Source organism: Mobula birostris, chromosome 2 (assembly GCF_030028105.1).
Source record: "Mobula birostris isolate sMobBir1 chromosome 2, sMobBir1.hap1, whole genome shotgun sequence".
Taxonomy (NCBI): Eukaryota; Metazoa; Chordata; class Chondrichthyes; order Myliobatiformes; family Myliobatidae; genus Mobula; species Mobula birostris.
Genome location: NC_092371.1, coordinates 112,584,667 through 112,603,619, shown reverse-complemented (window position 1 = coordinate 112,603,619; position 18,953 = coordinate 112,584,667). Strand labels below are relative to the sequence as shown.

Genomic DNA, 18,953 nt, shown 5'->3' with positions numbered 1-18,953 from the left:
ATACTGGTAAAAAAGGGCATCTGGTCACAGGATCATAAATTGTAGAGGAGTGCAATCCTGCTATTACCAATGGCCACTGCAAATAATGAATGCCCACTTTGGGTTTCTGCCATCTATGTCCTCTCACTCATCCTCTTTTTCCCAATAACCACCCCCAAAACCCTAGCCCATTGTTACCCTGTTTCTTTTCCTTTCCCCACCTAGTTCTGCCTGCCGATCGCCCCCCCACATATAACACATTGCAGCCCCTACACCCTCCCACTGCTGTCCTGATCTGCCCAGTTTCTGATCCACTCATCAATTTCCTTTCTTATCAAATTCAATCATTTGCAGCCCACTACCATCTCGCAGCCTCTGCTACCATCTCCACCCTTCCCATCCACATCTAGCTCCATTTGCTCATCAACTCCTCACCTGGATCCACCCAACCCCTGACACATCTGCTTCACCCCTTCTCCTCACCTCTTTGCACCAGCTATCTCCCCTTTAAACTCAAAACCTTGATGCAGAGTTGACCTGAAATGTCAACTATCCATTCACCTTTACAGATGCTGCTTGACTCACTGGGTTCTCCAGCAGCTTCTGCATGAGTTTCTCAGGTCTTCTATTGCTAAGACAATGATCTTCCTTCCATTGTAAGGCCAAAGTGATGGTTGCGCAAAGTTCAATTCTAGCATGAGGCAAGACCCAAATAAGAATCAAGCATGGAATGGCAAATACAATTTTTCCATCACACAAGATAGTCTCTATCAAGAGAGCCTAACAATTACGTTTGATTTCCAATGACACTACCTTGCTGAATTCCCCGCCATCTACAAACAGCAGGTCAACTGTGATTAGACACTGAACTGTACCAGCCTCATAAATATCAAAGTCACCAGAACAGGGTAAAGAGGGGGTATTTTGTGGTGTGACTGAGCTTGATACTTCAAAGCCTTTCTACCTACAATAACCAGTCGTTGAGACCACATAAATCAGTCACTGAAACGACACTTGCCTAGAGGAGTGTGGTTTCAGCAAGTTTGTGCCAATCAGTCAAATCATCCTACTTGACTGGCACCATCAACCAAATTAAACATTCATTCCTTACATCATCCACAGTTCTCTTTGTCATCCTTCTGTAGCTTCTGTGGTATGTGAGTGCTCTCCCAGGTACAAAGATGTCCAGGATAAAAGAATAACATTAAATATAAAGCAGGAAAAAAAAGCTTATGTTGAGAGATATAGAAGCTAAATTAGGCCATTCAGCCTATCAAGTCTGATCATGGTTGATTTATTTTCCCTCTCAACTCAATTCTCTTGCTTTCTCACTATAACCATTGATACTCTTACTGATCAAAAACCTATCAGCCTCTGCTTTAAATATATTCAATAACTTGGCCTCCACAACTGTCTGTGGCGATGAATTCCATAGATTCACCACCCTCTAGCTAAAGAAATTCCTTCTCACCTCTTCTAAACGGACATCTTTCTATTCTGAGGCTGTGCCCTCTGATCCTAGACTCTCCCATGAATGGAAGTAGCTTCCCTACATCCACTCTATCCTGACCTTTCAATATTCGGTAGGTTTCAATGAGACTTGCCCTCATTCTTCTACAATAGGGATGGTGTTAACTGTCTGATGCACAGTATTAGATTTACGCCACAGGTACCACTTAGTACTGAGACCAAAAAGTTCCACGTCAGTCTCATCCGACCAGAAGACCTTCTTCCACATCTTTTCTATAACTTCTAAGTGATGCTTTGCAAAGTATTTATGGGCAAGGATATGCTTTTTTTTTAAGAAAAGGGCTTCTTCCTTGCCACTTTAACGTAAATACCCTTTTTGTGCTAGCCCTTAGAGATTGTGGAGCCATGAATTTCATCTCCAGTTGCAGCCACTGACTTCTGTAGCTCACTCAGAGTGACTGTTAGGGACCACAGTAGCCTCTCTTACAAGTGCCATTCTCCTCCAGCGACTAAGTTTAGAGCGACAACCTGGCGTAGGCAGTATGGTTGTGGTTTCATATTTTTCCCCACTTTTTCATGATGGACTGCACTGAGCTCCAAAATATGTTCAATGCCTTTGAGATGATGGCCTTGTACCCTTCCCCAGATTTGTGTTTCTCTATTGTCATTTCCCTGACTTGTCTTGAATGCGCTTTCATTTTGGTTTGGTCTGCTGAAAATCTACCATACTATTGAACTTTACAGAGAGAGGGAGTATATATTCTTCTGAGTTCACTGAAAACAGGTGATCCTCCTATATTCTACATTAGCAAATTGGGTGAGTTATAAGGTATTGCAGTATTGTGCATCTGAGGAAAGTTAGCATAGTAACTACAATGGGGATTAATATCCTTTTAGCCTCACAATTTTGGTTTTTAATTTTTAGTAATTTGTTGACAGGTTTTGGAATTTTTCTTTTGATTTGAAATGATGCACAATGTTTTGCAGATTAACTGAACAAATCCTACTTCAATATATTTTTAATTTAGAAAATGAGACAGTAAAATGTAAAAATAGTTGTGGAAGCTGAATATTTTTTCAAGGCACTGTAATTCAGGAAATGACAGGATCACTCAAATTAGCTAATGATGGCCAGGCAAATACTGTAAATCAATATAATGGATAAACATCTGGAAGGTATGTTGATCAAGGAAGCTACATGAGTTTGTTAAAAGAACGTTATGACTGTCTAATTCTTTGATGAAATGGCTTCCTCTCTACCAAAGTTGACATAATCTTTGAGAAATTTAGATTGACATTATATTGAAAAACTTTATGAAAACATTCAAAGGATGTCTTGAGAATAGATTAAAGGGAAGTATCACGATATGGATGCAAAATTAGCCCAGTGAAATGTACGACAATTTAAGTATACAGTGTCTATAAAAAGTATTCACCCCCTTTGGAAGTTTTCATTTTTTATTGTTTCACAACATTAAATCAACGTGGATTTAATTTGATCTTTTTTTACACTGATCAATAGAAAAAAACTTTCACATCAGAGTGAAAGCAGGTCACTACAAAGTGATCTAAATTAATTACAAACACAAAATACAAAATAATTGATAGCATAATTACTCATCCCCTTCAGGACAGTATTTAGTAGATGCACCTTTGGCAGCAATTACAGTCTTGAGTCTGTGTGGATAGGTCTCTATCAGCTTTGCACATCTGGACACTGCAATTTTTCCCCATTCTTCTTTACAAAACTGTTCATGCTCTGTCAAATTGCCTGGGGATAGTGAGTGAACATGGTAGGGATGGTATGTTTTTGAAGATGTACATTGCTTGGCTTGGACCAAACTTAGCATTTAGTCTGATGGCCAAAAAGCTCAATTTTGGTTTCATCAGACCATAGAACCTTCTTCCAGCTGATTTCAGAATCTCCCATACGCCTTCTAGCAAACTAGCTGAGATTTCATGTGAGATTTTTTCAAAGTGGCTTTCTCTTTGAAAACTCTCCCATAAAACTGCAACTGGGGAAACACCCAGGCAACAGTTCTGTATGCACAGTCTCTCCCATCACAACCACTAAAGCTTGTAACTCCTCCACAGTTGTCATATGTCTCTTGGTGGCCTCCCTCACCAGTCCTCTTCTTGCATGCTCACATAGTTTTTGAGAACTGCCTGCTCTAAGCAGATTTACAGCTGTAAATCTTTCCATTTCTTGATGATTGACTTAACTGTACTCCAAGGGATATTCAGTAACTTGGAAATGTTCTTGCATTCATCTCCTGAATTGTGCTTTTCAATAACCTTTTTGCAGAGTTGCTTGGAGTGTTCTTTTGTCTTCATGGTATAGCTTTTGCCAGGATACTGACTCACCAGCAGTTCGACCTTCCAGGTACAGGTGTATTTTTAGTACAAGCAATTGACAGGTCTCCAAAAACAGATTTCCATTTAACTAATTTTGTGTTTTATATTTGTACTTAATTTAGATAATTCTGTAGAGGTCTGTTTTCACTTTGACGCGAAAGAGTCTTTTTCTGTTGATCAGTATCAAAAAAGCCATATTAATCCACTGTGATTCAATGTTGTGAAACAATAAAACATGAAAACTTCCAAGTGGGGTGAATACTTTGTGTATGCACTGTATAATGCTTATTGCAGGTAGCTTGAATTGGTATGTTTCAAGGGTGCGTTTCAAATTCAATGCTCTTATTAAATAAATGGAAGGGTATTGAAAAGTCAGATAAAAGTCAGTCAAAAGTAGAAACACCACTTACAGGAGTTCTTAAAAGTTGATAGGAAATGTCAACTAGATGGCTTAAAATAGAATAATATAATTTAAAAGCAGATATCACACTAGATCAACAATTAAACCCAAGCTAAATTATAGCCAGTACATATAGGCAATGCATTTTAGAAATATTTGAGAAAGGCTATAGAGGAGATTTACCAAGAGGTTACCAGAGTTGAGGGACTGACATGAATTATGGAAAATTAGAACTATTCTCCATGAAACAAAGAATGTTTGGGTTATGTCACTTTTAAAAAAATAAAGGATATGGAATTAGGAACAACCTACAAAGAACTGCACAGTAATTATACTTCTGTCCTGCAAGTTTATGAATTCCACAAAAAAAATTTTGATTTCACACTGAGGTCCTGTCTTGAGACTGGAGAATATGCCAAATACTTAAAATGTGTAACAGGTGTCACTTTTTCAAAACATTCCACAGTATTTATTTTTTTTAAATTAAGTATTTAAAAATAGGAGGCTATACATTTACTTCCATTGGTCCCTAATGAAGAAATTACTCTTGATCTTTGAGCAACACATACAAAGGAACTCAGCAAGCCAGGCAGTATCTATGGAGGGGTATAAACAATTAATATTACAGGCAGAGTCCATCAGGACTGAAAAGGAAAGGAGGAGACCAAATAAGAGGCTGAGGAAGGAGAGATACAAGCTTGCAGATGATAGGTGAGACCAGGTGAAGGGGAAGGTGGGGAGAGGGGCTGTAAGAGGCTGAGAGGTGTTAGGTGCATGGGGTAAAGGGCTGAAGAGTGAGGAATCTAATAGGAAAGGATAATGGAACATGGAATAAAGGATAGGAGGAGGGGTTCAGGAACGGTAATTACCCTTCAATCATCAGGCTCTTGAACCAGACTGGATACCTTCACTCACCTCAACAATGAAATGGTCCACAACCTATGAACTCACTTTCAAGGTCTCAGCCTCTTACTTTACAGCCCCTCTTCCTACCTTCTCCCTCACCTGGTCTCACCCATCATCTGCAAGCTTGTATCCCTCCTTCCTCAGCCTCTTATAATAATTATTAATAGTAGATTTTCCCCCCTCTTTTTATATTTGCAGTTTGTTGTCTTTTGCACAATGGTTGCCTGTCTTTGCCATGTGCAGCTTTTCATTGACTCAGTTGTGTTTCTTTCTAGTTACTGCAAATGCCCACAAGAAAATGAACTTCAGGATTGTAAATGGTGACATATATGTACTTCGATAAGACATTTTTAAACTTTGAACCCACATCTCTCCCATAAGGTTCCTCTCATCCTTACCTAAAAACACATTAGCCCCTGTATCCAGCACTTCATTTTTGCAAGGGATCTTACCACTAAGCACACCTTTCCCTCCTCCTCCCACTCTACAGTGATCTCTCTATCTGTGACTCATTTGTCCATTCGTCCATCCCCACAGATCTCCTTCCTTGCACTTATCCCTAAAAGCTTGACAAATGCTACACCCTGCCCCTACACCACCTCCCTTAACACCACTCAAGGCCCCATAGAGAACTTTCCAGGTGAGGTGACACTGTACCTACAAGTCTGTTGGTGGTTATCCATTGTATCTGGTGCTCCCGGTACAGCCTCCTCTACATTGGTGACAGCTGCACACCCATTTCAATTTGTCTTCCCATTCTCATACTGACATGTCTGTTCATGGTCTCCTCTACTGTCAAAATGAGGCCAAACTCAGGGTGAAGGAACAACACCTGAAGCATGAACACAAATTTCTCTAAATTCCAGCAATTATTCCTTCCCCCCCTCTCTCTCTTTTTCCACTCCCCATTCTGGGCACCCTCTCACCCCTTATCTTTACCTCACCTGCCCATCACTTCCCTCTGATTCCCTCCTCCTTCCCTTTATTCCATGATGCACTGTCCTCTTCTACAATATTCCTCCTTTTTCAGCTCTTTACCTCTTCCATTTATGCCACTCCTCATTCATACACCTTCCCACTCACCTAGCCTCACCTATCATCTGCTAGCTTGTACTCTCCCCTCTCCCCTTCTTATCTGGGCTTCTGCCTCCTTCCTTTCCAGTTCTAATGAAGGATCTCAGCCCAAAACATTGGTCATTTCTCTCCATAGATGCTGCCTAACTTGCTGAGCTCTTTCAGCACTGTGTGTGTTGCTCAAGATTTCCAGCACCTGCATGATTTCTTATGTCTTGTTCTCTGGACCTTACAGCATATTTGCATTTAATTCTTATTGAAAAGGACACAGCATTCAATGATGCAATTTTTAATTTCTCCCACTGGGTGGTGTTGAGCAAGCACAAGTTATAACAGCACTTAACTTGACAAAGGAAGTCAAAGGGCTGAGGATGCAAAAAAAAGACAGGGACATTACTTCTATTCCAATTTATGATGATGGAGCTAAACTTCTTTCCTTAGCAATCGCTGACTTGAAATAAGGCCAGAAGTGACTTAATTGATTAAGTAATTTTAACTCATCATAAGGAATCATTGCTTCTAGTCAACAATTTGACATGGGACACAAAGGAAGAGCTATATTAGAGACAAGTGTCTAGAAATTCAATTGCATTACACTTTCTAACCCACCCAGGGTTATTCAGACTGAAATGTGATAATAATTTTGGAGCTATCTTTGCATTGTTCTGAAAATTTGATTAGCCCTACCCTGGAGTGATTCATTCTTACTCTAAGGAAGTGATTGTCATACCGCTCGCACAATGTCATTCTCATTTTGGCAGGTTCCCCACCTTGGGGTCCACAGATCCCTTGCTTAACGGGTTTGGTTCATGGTATATTAAAAAAGGTTGGGAACTCCTACATTGTAGGGAAAATTGATAAGTCATTCCAGAAGCATTGGTCAGTCGAGGGGCAACAAGGTTTTAGTCATTCCTGGCTCTATTAGAACACTTGTAATTCCACAATGCCTCAAATCTCCAATCTCTACCTTCTACACATGGCACCAACCACCTAACTCCATTCATCACCCCGAACTGTCAAGACCCAGTCTCTCAACACATTCCCCCACCTTACCCTTCAAGTTAAGATTCTGACCCTCTAAACCCCCAAAGGTCCATATCCGCAATCTTCCTAATTTCCTAAGGCTAGGTCTCAGCCCTTCCCCAATAGAAATAACCATCCACTTCTGAGATACATTAACGTTAACATTCTTGAAACACAGATTTCAATCTTCCAAAGCCTGAACACCATGACCCTTGGCACTTCCATTTGCAGCCAACAAACCAACTCTCTGATCCGTCAAGTAGCATTGATCCATTAGAATTCCCAAATGAAGGTCCAACTCTTTCAATTTACCCAAATGCCCTGTCAAACTCCAAAATCCAACTGCCTTCACCACTTGCTCACCAACCCAACCCCAGGTTCCTATCAAGCCTATACTGCCAGTCTCACTCTCTCTAACACACAATGACACAGCCAGGGTTTGGGGCAACATACTTTCAATTATGAAAATTGCAGCAGGTGCCTCCACAACCAGAATGCTTGATCTGCACACTAATGCAAACGATGGTAGCATAGCAGGTAATTTACAGAGAAGTAATCAAAGGTAAGGACTAACAGCCCAGAGATCAAAGTTCAGATTCCACTATGATAACTGTGGAATTTAAATTCTGATTAGTAATAGTCTGCAAATTATTAGCAACACTGAATGGTGTTTTACCAATGTCAATAAAGCTACCAGATTGATGCCACTTAGGGGAGGAAATCTAACATCATAATCCATTCTGGCCTGCATGGGACTCCAATGCCAGCCCACCCCATAGGGCTGGGTCTTAAATGCCCTCTGAAATGGCCAAGCAAACAACTCCAATGTAATATTTTAGTTGTGTTCAAACAGAGAAAGAATGAAACTGTAAAGATACTTGAGATCGATCAAGGCACTGAATTCAAACAAGGCAAAATTGCTGAAAGCAGAACTGACATTGCAAAAATAGCTAGAGACTGCTGCCAGGATTATCACCAGGCATAGCTAAAAGTGAAGAGATATCAACCCAGGGATGATGCAACACGGGTCTACATTTGAACATACCAGTTAAGTGCAGGGGTAGGCCACTTGACCCCATACTGTCCTACCTAATGGTAACAGCCTGACATAATGGTATTTATAGAATCATATCTTACAGACAGCATAACACCTTCTATCTCAATCTGTAATGACGTTCTGTTCCACCTGCAGGGTAGAGCCACCAGACCTGGTGGCATGATGGCATACAGGTGGGTGGGAGAAATCTTTGGAAGTCCTCAGCATTGAATTCATATCTCTACCTTAAATCGATCACCCCTATCTCTCAAAGATGAAACATCCTCTCCACATCCTCCCTATTAAGACTACTCAGAGCCTTATATTTCTATTAAATTATCTTTTACACTACCACAAAGTCCTGTGAATGAGGGCATAGACTGTAAAAACCTTACTCATGGGATCACCCCCCCCCCGCCAACAGAGGGTTTAATTTATGAAGTACTTACTAAGCTGCTCCCAGTCCGTAAACATCATTCTTGAAATAAGGAGATCAATACCGTACACAATACGGCCGATGCAATTTAATGGACACCCAATATAATACCCCACCAGCTGGAGTCAGAACTCCTACAATGAAGATGCTTGGTATTGTTGGACAGCGATCATTACAGCCCCAGGGCATCAGTGTAGGAGTTCTTTATGCCATTCTCCTAGGCCAAACCATGTTATACTGCTTTATCATAATCATTCTTCCATCAATGTCAGAAGTGACATTGTTTGCTAATGATTGCACATGTTCAATTCCATTTGTAATTCCTCAGTAACTGAAGTATCCATGCCTACATTGTCAAGAACTGGATATCATTCAGGAATGGACTGATAGGTAGAAGGTGAAAAGTGGCCACTTTCATCAAAATAGAGCTTAATCATTCAATATTATGACCATCAGCAAGTTCATCACCAACTTGTGTAATCACTGATCTGAAACTCAACTTGGTTCAGTGACAAACATCATGGGTACAAGAAAAGGACAGAGAGTGATATCCTGTGACAACTGACTCAACTCTGTCATTCCAAAATCATTCCACACGTACAAAACACAAATATGGAGTACTCTCTATTTGCCTTGGGAATTACAACTCCAACAACATACAAGAATCTCCAACTATCCAAATGGAAGCAACCCTTTTGATTAGAGTACCATGAATCACCCTAAACATTTGTAATTCTTTGACAATAGCACATAGCTTCCGGTACTCTGACAGCACTCCAAAGTCAGGAGGTGCAGGAGGACACTTCTATCTGCAGTCTCCAAGTCACACATCATCCTGGTTTTGAAATACATTATCAATCTTTCCTTGTAGCTATGTCTAAATTGTGGAAATCTCTATCCAAAAGCACCATGGAGGGTATCTGCATAAGAAGAATATATTGGTTCAAGGCAGCACCTCATCATTCTTTCCAAAGGGTAATTAGAAATGGACAATAAATACTGATCTTGCCAGTGATGTCCAGAACACAGAAAATGAATGCATTAAAACCAAATGCTTGGGTGCACTATAACCTCTAGTTGTAAAATGTCTATTGCTTTTGTATTCTGCTAAACGAATCTTTCTTAAACCTTCATGAGTTTGTATGTTTTATTGTCATTGAATATTTATTTATTATTGATAGTTCCATAAGCTGTCAGTAGCCTTGGGAATAAAGAAAGCTAACTCTTGGTTACTTCACCTCAGCAAAGTAGCTAGCAGAGAGCCTGCTGACAAAGCACCTTTGATAAAGCACTTTGTAAATATGCGTTTGCATTTACATTGCTCAGATTAGTCCACAGTGCTTATATCACTTTGTTGAGAAAAATCCTGAAGCTCTTCAAAAAACAAAATCCCCCAGAATATATATATATACTTAAAAATCTTTCCTATATTCATCGCTTTTCCTTTAAGGCAAAACATTATGTTGGCAGTTTAAAAATATGACTTAGTTAATTGGCATGCTGGAAGAAGTGTAGAATCAGAATCAGATTTATTATCACTGCATTTATGATGTGGAAGTTGTTTTGCGGGAGCAGTACACTGTAAAGACATAAAATTACTATAACTTACAAATAAACAGTGCAAAGCAAAAAGGAATAATGAGGTACTATTCATTGACCATTCAGAAATCTAATGGCTGAAACATTTTAAAATGTTTCTAAATTTTTGAGTTCAAGTTCTTCTGTATCTTCACCCTCCTCCCTGATAGTGTGAATTTAATAATCAAGGAAAGGTAACAGCTAACAGTTCATCCATTATTTGTTTATCAGTTTTGCTACCATGATCACAGTTTACCTAAGGGAGGAAACAAAAGGTAATACTTCCCTAAAAGTTACTGACAGCTTTGGTTACATCACCATCCATTTTCAATACCTCTTTAAACCGTTACCTCAACATCAGTGAGCCTAAATCCATCAAAATTTCTTCACATTCCTTTCTAGCATTTATGCAGAGTTAATGTCTGTTATTGCAAATACAGAGTCTCCTAGTGCATGACTACTTTTAACACATTTTATATCAAAATCAGGTTTATTATCATCAGCACAAACATGAGGAAATCTACAGATGCTGGAATTTCAAGCAACATACATAAAAATTGCTGGTGAATGCAGCAGGCCAGGCAGCATCTCTAGGAAGAGGTACAGTCAACGTTTCGGGCTGAGACCCTCCGTCAGGACTGTCCTGCTGCGTTCACCAGCAATTTTTATGTGTGTTACTTATTATCATCAGCATGTGTTGTGAAATTTGTTAACTTAGCAGCAGCAATTCAATGCAACACATAATCTAGAATAAATAAATAAATAAAATTATACGTATATTGAATAGATAAAAAAAAATCAAAAAACAGAAATAATATATATTAAAAAAAAGTGAGGTAGTGTTCACGGGTTCAATGTCCATTTAGGAATTGGATGGCAGAGGGAAAGAAGCTGTTCCTGGAACGCTGAGTGTGTGCCTTCAGGCTTCTGTACCTCCTACCTGATGGTAACAGTGAGAAAAGGGCATGCCCTGGGTGCCAGGGGTCCTTAATAATGGACATTGCCTTTCAGAGACACCGCTCCTTGAAGATGTCCTGGGTACTTTGAAGGCCAATACTCAAGATGGAGCCCACTAAGTTCACAACCCTCTGCAGCTTCTTTCGGTCCTTTGCAGTAGCACCCAGCCCCCATACCAGACAGTGATACAGCCTGTCAGAATGCTCTCCATGGTACATCTATAGAAGTCTTTGAGTGTTTTTGTTGACACCCCAAATCTCTTCAAACTCCTACTGGAGTATAGTCGCTGTCTTGCCATCCCTATAGCTGCATCGATATGTTGGGACCAGGTTAGGTCCTCAGAGATCTTGACACCCAGGAACTTGAAACTGCTCACTCTCTCCATTTCTGATCCCTCTAAGGATTGGAATGTGTTCTTTCATCTTACCTTCCTGAAGTCCATGTTGAGTGCAAGGTTGCTACTGCAACACCACTCCACTAGTCAGTATATCTCGCTCCCGTACGCCCTCTCGTCTCCATCTGAGATTCTACCAACAATGGTTGTATCATCAGCAAAATTACAGATGGTATTTCAGTTATGCCTAGCCACATAGTTATGGGTATAGAGAGAGTAGAGCAGTGGGTTAAGCACACACCCCTGAGGCGCACCAGTGTTGATCGTCAGCGAGAAGGAGATATTATCACAAATTCACACAGTTTGTGGTCTTCTGGTTGGGAGTCGGGGATCCAATTGCAGAGGGAGGTACAGAGGCCCAAGTTCTGTAACTTATCAATCAGGATTGTGGGAATGATGGTGTGGAATAATGGTGTTAAATGCTGAGCTACAGTCAATGAACAACATCCTGACATAGGTGTTTGTATTGTCCAGGTGGTCTAAGGCCACGTGAAGAGCCATTGAGATTGCATCAGCCGTTGACCTATTGTGGTGATAGGCAAATTGCAATGGGTCCAGACCCTTGCTGAGGCAGGAGTTCAGTCTCGTCATGACCAATCTCTCAAAGCATTTCATCTCTGTAGATGTGAGTGTTACTGGGCGATACTGAATAGCTTATCTAATATCCATAGCTTCTATAAACATATTCAGTTCTGTGTGGTGTGGTAAAATATTGGATATAAAGTCTACTTTATTTCTATCTTTTCTCAGTTCTGGTAAAAGATTAGCAACCTAAAATGTTAACTTCATTCCCCTCTTCTCAGATGCTGCTTTGTTGTTGATCTATGTATCAAACAATGAAAGATCTAATATTGAAGTGTTCATTCAATGTATTGCAATGATCTTAGATGGTGTTGCAATAACAATCTTGCACTCAGTGTCTGTAAGACAAAAGAGCTAATTGCGAAATTCAGAAAGGGTAAGGCAAAGGAACACAAACTGATCCTCAGAAGTGGAGAGAGTGAGCAATTTCAAGTTCTTGGGTGTCATTATCTGTGAGGATCTAACCTGTTCCCAACATATCGATGCAGCTATAAAAAACACTCAAGAACTTCTGAAGATGTACTGTGGAGAGTATTCTGACTGGTTGCATCACTGTCTGGTATGGGGGAGCGGGGGGAGAGAGCTACTGCACAGGATCATAGTAAGCTACAGAGAGTTGTAAAATTAGCTCCATCATAGGGGTTTCCCCCGCCATCTGAAGGTAGAGTGTTCCTATGAAATGGTTCATAAGCCAGAATGTCGTAAAGCGAAGAAGCAATTACCATTTATTTATATGGGAAAAATTTCTGAGCATTCACAGACCCAAAAATAACCTACCAAATCATGCCAAATAACACACAAAACCTAAAATAACAGTAACATATAGTAAAAGCAGGAACGATATGATAAATACACAGCCTATATAAAGTAGAAATACTTCTCTACAATCATTGCCTGCACTGTTCTCCGTAGCGAAAATCTCATGCAAGCGCTCTTGGCAGAAACACGGCGCAAGCGCTCTTGGCAAAACACTCTCTCCAGTAACCTTTAAGCTATGAAGCTGTCAAATCATACCAAATAACACATAAAAATACACAGCCTATATAAAGTAGAAATAATGTATTACAGTGTAGTATCACTTACTGGAATTGGGAAGGCAGCGTCAAGCACACTGATGATGGTGTGTTAGGCTGAGTCATTGGAGGTTGGGGTGTTGCAGTGGTTCCCCAACCTCCAGGCAGCAAACCGATACCGATCTGCGAAGCATGCAGCAGTAGCTGGGACACACCCAACACATCTTTAAGAAAGAAGCCGGAATAAACAAGCTAATTAATTAGGTGCCGCCTGCACGTAAATGTCAGCCCAGATCAGAGGCGATGCAATCGGCTTGTTTATTTTGGCTTTTTACTTAAAGACGTGCTGGGTGCCTCCCGGCTACCGCTGCATTCTCCGTGAATCAGTATCTGTCCACAGCCCGGGGATTGGGGTAGTGGGACACTGAGGTGTTTTCTGGTTCCATCAGGGCAGGCAGGTCATCTTCTTCTATGTCTGCCTGCCTCAATGGTGAAGATTGTGATTCATCCTCTGCTGTGGCTGATGTGGAAGGCTTGAAAAACGACAGTATGCTTGACTGCTAGCCTCGCGCATTTTTCTACCATACAGTTCTTTGTAAGCACTCAAACCATCTTGTAAATATGCCCTAAACTGACGTACCCTTTCAAAATTAAAGTCGTACTTTATCATTACAGCGAAAATTTCACGCAGTTGCTTCACGTTCAGTTCCTGGATGACTTCACTTCCGGTCCGTTCACTACTGCATTCGGTTTCGATTGTTATCCTTTCCTCTTCCAATTGCATCAGCTCTTCATCTATCAGTTCTTGGTCATGGGATGCCAAAACCTCTTCAACATCAAGCCAAACTCACTTTGTTCACCACGATTGAAATGCTTAACTATGTCTAGTTTTACGCTAAGTGTAACACTCTTATGAGCTCTTTCAGGCTTTTCCGATACCTTAGAACTCATCTTGCAAACGGCTGCTCACAGGCACGTGTTTAAGCAATGCCGGCTAGAATGCAGTTCCGAATCCGGGGGAGGAGCGCTGTTTTTTTTTCGTGTGCTGCCTTTTTTCGTAACAGTGAAAACACCTTCTGCTAGTGAAAACAGGTAACTAATGTAGGTCTTTTGTAACAGTGAGGTTTCGTAAAGCGAACGTTCGAAAAGCGGGGGACACCTATACTAGCCTCTGTAGTATCTACAACATTTTCAGGGAGCAGTGTCTCAGAAAAGCATCAAGGACCCCCACCACCCAGGACATGCCTCTTCTCATCGTTACTGTTGGGAAGGAAGTACAGAAGCCTGAAGGCACACACTCAGCGATTCAGGAACAGCCCCCTCCCCTCTGCCATCCAATTTCTACATGGACATTGAACCCAAGAATACAATCTTACTGCTTTTTTTAAGTATCTAATTTTTGCACTACTTATCTTAACTATTATATATTTTACACACACACTTATTGTAATTCAGTTTTTTTTGTTTATTTATCATGTATTGCCTTGTACTGCTGCTGCAAAGTTAACAAGTTTCATGACAAATGCAGGTGATATTAAATTTGATTCTAATTCGTAACATAGTTTGATCCAAGCTTAGAAAATTGAATTCTCACAGCAAAATTTAGTAATTCAAGATGAAACTTGGCTCCTAATATAAGAACAGAAGGGTTGCAAGACCTGACCAGCAAGTGGGGACTCTATTCTCTGAAATTTGGGCACATAGGCTATCCCTGCAGAGTTCCATTTTTAGATATCCATGTCAATTTTGTCCAGAAGTCAGAAAGTACAGAAAGGTCACTCAAAATGGTACCCACACCTCCAGAGTATTGTACTGTACTTTTGAATCCAAATGCATTCGAATGGAAAATCCTACAAAAAGGAGTTGATAAGTCCCAGTCCATCACGGGTAAAGCCCTCCCCACCATAGAGGACATCTACATGAAGCATTGTTGCAGGAAACCAGCAACCATTATCAGGGTCACCCTCTATCTAGATCATGTTCTCTTCTCACTGATGCCATCAGGAAGGTGGTACAGGAGCTTCAGGACTCACACCACCAGGGTCAGGAAAAATTATTACCCGTCAACCATGAGGCTCTAGAACCAAAGGGGCTAACTTCACTCAGCTTCACTTGCCCCAGCTTTGAAATGTTCCCACAACCTATGGACTCACTTTCAAGGACATTTCATCTCATGTTCTTGATATTTATTGCTTACTTATTATTATTTCTATCTTTTTGTAGCTTTCTGGTAGTCAAAAAGCTAAGAACGACTAAAAACGCAACTAAAACTCCTTTTAAGAGGCAAGTTGTGTTAAATTATCGCCGCAAATAGTGAAGGGCGCAAGTAATGGCAAGGCGAGTTTGGGGGGATGAGTCGAGATGGTGTGCTGCAGAATTATTAACAAATGAAGTCCAATACCCCTACAGCTGCCTGGATGCAAGGTTAGATTGCCCTGAGCGCCAAGCCAGTTTGAAGGCCTTGAGTGTGGCTTCAGGCTGGGTGATGAGTTCTGAGCCTAGAGCAAGTTGCTGGGCGATGTGGTCTAGGCCCCGAGCCCTTCTCAGTAGCCAGGTCCTAGTGCGAGGTACAATTCACGGTTTAGATAATTTAAAATGCCAGTGCAAATTGGAGGCAAGAGCCAATTTTGCTCACTCTTCGCGATGTTCAGTCCTTCCTTCAGAGCACCAGAGCCTTTCGCTGAAGTGGTTCCCAGGTACAATGCGAGGTACAACATTGTTTGGTCAATTTAAACGTCGGCCCAGATAGACTGAAAAGACAGGATGCCGGGATCTAAGGTGAGAGCCAATTTTGCTCGCTCTCCACAATGGTAACTCTTCTATGGGCACTGAGGCTATGAAGACTGCCCCAGCTGCTATACTCCATGTCAGCTAATATGATGAATTGATAAGCGAAGCTTTCGGCCTACTCCAGGCTACTCCAGGGTTCGAACCCGAGGATCAATTTTTGATTCAGATTGTTATTGTTCGCTTCAATTTTTTTTCCTTCTCTTGCATATCAGATGTTGGTCTTTTAATTTTTTTTAAATGTCTTTTTCTTTAATTGGATTCTTTTGTGTATCTTACTTTGTGGCCACCTGTGAATGAACATATCAAAGGTTGTATAATTTATAGAGTCTTTGATAACAACTGTACTTTGAACTTTGTACTTGCATAGTTTGTTGCCTTTTGCACACTGGTTGAATGCTCAAGTTGTTGCAGTCTTTCACTGATTTGATTATGGTTATTATTCTATTATGGATTCATCCCACAGGAAACACAACCTCAATTGTTTATGGTGAAATATATGTACTTTGACAATAAATTTACTTTGAACTTCATTTAGAAGGTGGTAAATCTGTGGAATTCAATGCCACAGACAGCTGTGCAGGCCAAGTTATTAGACATATTTAAAGTGGAGGCTGATAAGCTCTTGATTAGTAAGGGCATCAAAGGTTACAGGGAGAAGGCAGGAGAATGGGGTTCAGAAGGAAAATAAATCAGCCATGATCAAACAGTGGAGCAGGCAGAATGGGGTGAATGGCCTAACCCTGTTCCTATACCATATGGACCCATTGGATGGATGATCATTTAAAGTTGGGCACTGCGGTAATTCGAATTGCACAACTATCAGTTTCTTTGTGGAACTTTACTTAAGAAAAGATTCCACCTATGAAAATCCTAGAAGATAACTAGAAGGAACCAATAACTTGCAAATTCATTGCACAGCACAGTGGAATTTCAGTGCACTGTATCATCCATAAAAAGGAATTCCTCTGCTGTTACTTAAAGTCAGGCAGTGCTAATGGAGGGAGAAAATCTGAGCCAATATCACACGTGAACAATTTACGGTAGAAACGGCCAGTTCTGCTACAGACAGAAAAAGCAAGTTACCTTAAGTTGCACAATTCAATATTGAGTCCACAAAGCTACAACGTACCCAGAGGGAAAATCAGGTGCTATTCTTCAAGCTTAGTTCAAGCCCCATTTCACAGTGCAAGAGGCCACAAAGAGACGTCAAATTGAGAGTGGGATGGAGAATTAAAGAGGCAGACAACTGGAAGCTTAAGTCACCTCTAAGGACTGAACAGAAGTACTCTGAAAAGTGTTCATCAAATCAGCATTCAGTTTCTTCAAAGTAAAAGAGGCCACTATGTGTACAGTACTCTACACTGAAGAACTACACATGAACCTTCATTTAAAGGGCTGTTCGAGTCCTTGGACAGTGGGAAATGAAAAGGTGAAAGGACAGGTTGCATCTTCTGTTACTGCACAGGAAAGTGATGTAAGAGAGAAGAGTCAGAGTGAACCAGCAAAAGCTAATGAAAACTAATGAAATAAGAGAATGCATTGGCAGGAAAAATAATGAGATTTGTGTTCTTGTTCTATCTCTTTCCCAGTTCCAAGGAAAGGTCTGTGACCAGAAATGTTTCTTTTCCTACAGACACTGAGTGATCTGCTTAGTCATCCCAGTATTTTCAGCTTTTATTTAAGATTTCTAGCATCTATAGTTTTTTTGATTTTTTGATTCTTTGTTACATCTAGAACTTTCTGTCCTGTGATTAGGCGAGGATTAAATCGGGGGATTGTTGGGTAGTGTGGTTCAAAGGGCCAGGAGGGCCTATTCCACGCTGTATCTCAATAAAAATAAATAAATAAATCCCAGCCGGCTTCTTATTCTCCACTCTCTATAAAACTAAATTCATTGAAAATTGGAATTATATCTTGCCGTTCCATTATTTTAGAGCTCCAGCGTTGTCAGCTGTGCCTTATATCCTACAAATCCCTCCTCTAACTTCTTTGTACTTCCACCTACACCACACCACACTGATCTGTGATTCTCACGCAATGCAATTTTGAATTATGCTTACGTGAGCATCTCGGGTGGCTTAGTCTGTTAAATGTTCTATTTAAATGCAAGTGTCCATTGCTCTTTATAGAATATAAACTTTGAAGTCTCACTTATGGTCTGCATCTCGTGACCTTTCTTCAGCCCATTTACAATCTAGTTTATAAAAATAATTTATAGGTGTAAACTAAGGTGTAAAATAAGTGCAAAATGGTGGGGGGGGGGGCGGCTTGGGACTCAATGTTCTCATGGCCGTTTGCGCAATTTATTTTTTTGTATGGGAGATGTCTGGGGTCTGATGTTCTTGTTGCCACTTGATCGATTTGTTTTTATTGTGGGGGGGGGAGGGTTTGATATTCCCGTTGCAGCTTGCACGATTTGTTTTTATTGTGGGGGGGGATAGGGTTTGATCTTCCCTTTGCTGATTGCACAATTTGTATTTTTGCATGGGGGTGTTTGGGTTGATGTTCTTGTTGCCGATTGTGCAATTTGGGTTTTTTGCACGGGGGGGGCAGTTTGGTGTTTTTCTTCGAATGGCTTCCATGATTTTCTTTGTTTTGGGACTGTCTGGAGAAGATGAATCTCAGAGTTGTACACTGCATACATACTTCAATAATAAATGTACCTTGAACCTTGAACCATATATACCTTGAAGAATTACAGGATATTTCAAACTAATAATCCAGCAACTAAGGTAAATTTATACCAAAGAATTAAGCTGAGCTGAGGTTTTTGTTCTCATTTGGTACGAATTAATTAATGTCACAGATTTCACTACTGTTAAATACTGAATGCTTATAAAAGTAGTCACAGAAGATTCAAGTGTTTAGGGATATGGATCTATATTAAGTACAATCAAAAAGATGAATGCTGTAGCTGGATGAAATTTGAAACAAAAATAGAAAATACTGGACTATTCAGT

The 18,953-nt window shown here is 40.5% G+C and overlaps 1 protein-coding gene across 1 annotated transcript in view; it reads right to left on the bottom strand.

The window, feature by feature from the left end:
* cdc40 (cell division cycle 40 homolog (S. cerevisiae)) overlaps positions 1-18,953 on the bottom strand; it is a 139,580-nt gene that overhangs the window by 87,889 nt on the left and 32,738 nt on the right. The gene's annotated exons all lie outside the window — the stretch shown is intronic.